The sequence below is a fragment of the Populus euphratica genome, unplaced genomic scaffold (assembly GCF_000495115.2).
Source record: "Populus euphratica unplaced genomic scaffold, PopEup_1.0 scaffold142.1, whole genome shotgun sequence".
NCBI lineage: Eukaryota > Viridiplantae > Streptophyta > Magnoliopsida > Malpighiales > Salicaceae > Populus > Populus euphratica.
The window spans coordinates 140,105-144,830 of record NW_011499936.1 but is presented as its reverse complement, the minus strand read 5'-3'; the positions used below and the strand labels follow the sequence as shown (position 1 = coordinate 144,830).

Below are 4,726 nucleotides of genomic sequence, written 5' to 3'. Positions count from 1 at the left end.
GAAGAGCGTGGAGATGAAGCTGAATTGAAGGGTGAGTTCAGTACACGTGGACGTTGTGATGGCTCTGCTACAGTTTTTGGCGACACTGTGGTAAGGAGTGATGCCATGGTGACCTTTGCATTGATTGATTACTATTGACTCCATTTCTAATAATGACACCGGAGATTTATATGATCGGGTTTATAGAATTAGTTGTGATGTAGATAAACGGATCTAGACACCAACATTAATTAAAAAAAACTAGTCAGATATTTTTATCGACGGAGCAACTTCCTTATCACAATGTGACTATTGTGCGTGGAATTGGGAACGATTTTGCATCCCAAAAAATCCCTAGTAGATTAGGAATGGAATTTTTTAAACAGATAATTTTTTTAAGAGAAAAAAATATTTTTTTAAAAGATGCTTTTTTATATTATAAATTTTTTTTTGATAAAGATATATCAATAAAATTTTGATTCATCAATAATCAATATAATAATATACAAATAATTTAATTAATTTCTTTATTCGGGTAGAATACCAAGTTCTACTTTTATAAAAATAATATATAAATCCAAAAAGATGTGAAATGATTTGTTTATGGATTGAAATAAATTTTTTCATAAATAAAATATTATGAATCTATATTTAAAATTTTTTTAAGAAATTAAAGATATTGTGTTTATTGTTTATAAAAACTCCTAAATGGTTACGTGTAATTTCTAAGTATTTATAGGTTTTTTAGAAAGTTAAAACTTGTAATTTTTTGAATATTATCATAGATTTTATCATGATTTTTTTTATAAAATATAAGTGCTTCACACCCGCTTTCATCTTATTTAAGAGTAGTGATTAAATAATGTTATTATTTATATTATTTATCCCTTAATAATTGATATATTTAGCATTAGAGACATCAAGTCATCCTATAAAGAGCAATGTATATAACATCAAGGAAACTATATTTATTTTTTAAAGATTAATATATAAAATAACGAGGAGATTAAGTTTATTTTATAAAGAGTGGTATATATAGTATTGAAAAAACTATATATATCCTTTAAAGATCGATGTATATATACAGTACTAGAAAGACCATTATTTTATAAAAAATGATATATATAATATTAAAAAAACTATATTTACTTTTTAAAAATTGATGTATATAACATTATAAAGATCAAATTCATTCCTTAAAGATTAGTGTATATATATATATATATTACTAGAAAGATCAAGTTGTTTTTATGGAGAGTGATAAACATAGCATTGGAAAGACTAGGTCTATTCCTTAGGAATTGGTGGACATAACAATAGGAAAACTAAGAATAATTTTGTCGGGGTCTGGCGCAGCATATTAAGGGTTAGGCGCACTGCTAAACCAAACACGTATTTGTTAGATCCTACTTGTTTCCCTGAGAAGTTAGACTGGTAAATCTTTCTTGAACTGACCATTTTGGTAAAGATATATCGGTAGCATCTTGAGAAACAAATTTACACTTTTTCGTTGCTGTAAAAGATTAGTAGTAGACACTAACTAGTACATGGTTGGAAAGAAAACGAAAGGCTTGCTGGGGAAAATTAATTACTGTTACTGATCTTCTTTATTAACAATTTGAAGCTTCTCCGGATAAAAGGCTTAGAGATTAATAGAGGTCAGCGCTCTATATATATATATACATGGCCATTTGTTGGTAGCATTGACATGTTTCTACTACTCCATGGGCTTGATGCTGATAATATCAGCATGCCTAACTTTTCTCCTCAAGCAGTATGTCAAATGGGCTGCATCAATTCCATCTCCTCTCACCACAATTCTTTCATCTCCTTGTAATGCTGAAGAGTTCACTACTGTTTTTCCATACCGAAGGCTTCTGTCACAACAGTGCGAGCCTTGACTACCCTGTTTTTCCCACAGTTCATCTGAACCTTGAAAATGATCACATGCTGCCGATTAATTAACCATAAAAGATGCAAGAATGAAATTAATGTCTCTGACCAATTTGTAAGAGAAGACACAAATGTTTTATGGAAGGAGCACTTAGACCGGACAGGATAGGACATACATATATAGTACATCTATCTTCACTACGTTGATCAGTCTTGAAAGTTGATGATGATCTCCAACATTGTGTTATGGAAGCATATGTGATGAAAGGGGTGTTACCCTACCTACCTCCCCAGGCAACCAAATTCTTAGAGCCAAGATTTTCCTTGATATTCATTTCTAGTGATTGCTCGCTCGATCACAAGGGCATAAGGTGGGATCAGAATGCAATAGCTTTAACTACGTTTTAGCCCTTTTGATTTAGTAATGTTCTACTGTTCGTAATTTATCAATGTTAACTCTATAATAATATATCACAAGTACTCTTGACACCATACAGGATCCAATAAAACATAGACTAGCAATCTTATTTGAAGAAGGCTAAACCACAAACAAACAAACAAGATTGGAAGGGGGCCTTGTCTACTTCTTATCCACTAATACTGCAACACTGAGACAATGTCAGTATGCCCAACTTTCTTCCTTAAGCTGCTGGCTAACTTGGCAGCATCAACTCCTCCAATCACCACCACATCTTCTTTCTTCTCACCCTCTAATCCCATAAAACTCACACCTGCATGCAACAGTAATTAATAGTTGACATTCACATGCGTGTTCCCAGAGAAAGCAAAATTAAGAAGGAAAAAAAAAATTCGCCCTTTAATTTGAAAGCAGTTCAACAGTACTTAGCCACTTAGTTACCATCCGCATCTGCCAAAACCTTGAGTGCCTGTCCTCCATCTCTCGCAATTCATCTGTACCTTGAGCACTATTTTTTGCTGCACAAGTACGTACCCAACAAGAAAATTGAAAAACAGAAGGAAGAAGAAAATACATCATAAATTGATTCTATATATATATATATCAATTCTACTGCCGAATTTACCTTCGTCATCTTCTGATCACACTCCTTGTTATGGATAGAACAAATTAAGAAATTCCAGATTGCGAAGAAATAATTCAAAGCTTGGTCTCTATGAGTTATGATAAACCTATACGTATAGAGGGAGGGAGGGAGGGAGGCACAGGGAGGTGATTATTTTGCTGTCCATTTTCAAACTTCATACACAAGTTTATATATACATATATAAGAGGTAGAATAATATTTAGAAAGGCACATAGAAATGTCACAGAAAGGGGTGGTCTACCTTAAACATTAAATTCACATCGATCATGCATATTGTCCATGTGACTGCTTGATCGACGCCTTCTTCTCAATGTTTGCACGCTCATTTATCATTTTTATTTGTCTTCCTACGATACTGTTTGCTCCAATGTTATCATCAATCACCTATCCAAATCTCTCTCTACTATTCATCGAATTATTGATTTTACTGCTAAATGTCGTCTCCACCGAATGTCAAAACAATTAAGACTTGGAATTAGTTTTTCCTAGAAAGCTTCAAGTTCAAATTTGTACTTTGAAAGGATGAAATTCAAGATGCATGATCCTTCATGGTAGAAGACTTGATCATTGACTTCCTTGCTTCCTGGGAATCTGTAAGATAACGTGTAGGCTACGCATATAGCTGATGAAGTAAATACTGAAAGTGCATCGAGTTCAAGGTAGCTTCCCACGTGCATGAGATTTCGAAGGAAATCAAAAGGTCTTTCTTGACCATTTCCCTGGGTGGAAAATATTCACTGTCTCAATTCATCTAAAGCATCCCAAACAAAGAAAGAAAGATTTATCTGACATACGACTACAGAGGAGACCTCGAAAACCACCGTACGTGATATATACTTACACACACACACACTGTGTGTGATGTCATACTGTTGATTGATTCCATATTTTGAAGTTTGGTCTTGGACGATGCTTCAAGTTTGGTCACTGTCTTTGTGTCTTGGCTTGGTAAGTCAAATTTGGCAAATCAATCTGGACTCGACTTTTAGTAGTTTAAAATTGACGTGCAACAACGACAGAAGTACTGTATTGTACTAGACTCAGACAAGAAATTGCTACAGTTTTAGAAGGTTACCAGTTTGTTAAAAGAAAAGAAAGGAATATATTGCTCCTCAAAAGCCATGAATTGAAGCTCTGATGGCTTAATTATAAGAAGGTTGAAGAGTACTGGCATTACTGAAACAGACAATTGTATTAAAGGAAGCTCCTAATCATCAGTAAGAACACAGGTGTGGATATCAATCTCTTTCAATGGTTGTCGAGATTTGAATGGTTTGCCCTAGTAGATTGGCCCCCAACAAGTGCCCTTCATTATATGGCTTCTTCCAAGCCACAAATCTCTGAAAGTGCCACCCGAAAATTGTATAACAAGCCAAAATTGCTTTTAAGAGATGTAATTATGTGTAAATATGTGATCAGAATAATTCACCTCTCTATCAATTCTCTAATTAATTTAGGGCTTTAAACAAGTCATTGACTTGATCATACTTTATCATACAGATTCAAACTAATTAAAAGAACTTCATTGCATGCTAGCTAGAACCATACTGTTACTGCTGTACTTGCTATTCAGATATGGCATTAAAGACAGTAGCTGATAGCTATCACTAACTCGAAAGGAAATCAGGATGTTGATAACAATCTCTGATAAAATGGCTAAAAAGCTCAGTTTTCTTTAAATAACTTAATTAGAAATTAATGTTATCTAATTTTACCTTATTCATGAATGTATTGTATAGTACATGATTCACAATACCAATTCCTTGAGAGCTTAGGCTCATTCAGTAAGT

At 33.5% G+C, this 4,726-nt stretch overlaps 1 protein-coding gene and 1 long non-coding RNA gene across 3 annotated transcripts in view; both read right to left on the bottom strand.

The window, feature by feature from the left end:
• PFK2 (phosphofructokinase 2) overlaps positions 1–104 on the bottom strand; it is a 2,812-nt gene extending 2,708 nt beyond the window's left edge. The window contains exon 1 of the mRNA XM_011041808.1: positions 1–104. This exon is cut by the window's left edge and continues 665 nt beyond it. The gene's annotated coding sequence lies outside the window, so the exon portion shown is untranslated.
• Positions 105–2,060: 1,956 nt separating this feature from the next.
• Positions 2,061–4,726, bottom strand: part of LOC105136451 (uncharacterized) — a 5,023-nt gene continuing 2,357 nt past the window's right edge. For both annotated transcript variants that reach the window (XR_844343.1, XR_844342.1), the window contains 2 exons: positions 2,732–2,808; positions 2,061–2,603 (listed from right to left, as the gene is read on the bottom strand). This is a non-coding gene — a long non-coding RNA (uncharacterized LOC105136451). The remainder of the gene's footprint in view (positions 2,604–2,731; positions 2,809–4,726) is intronic.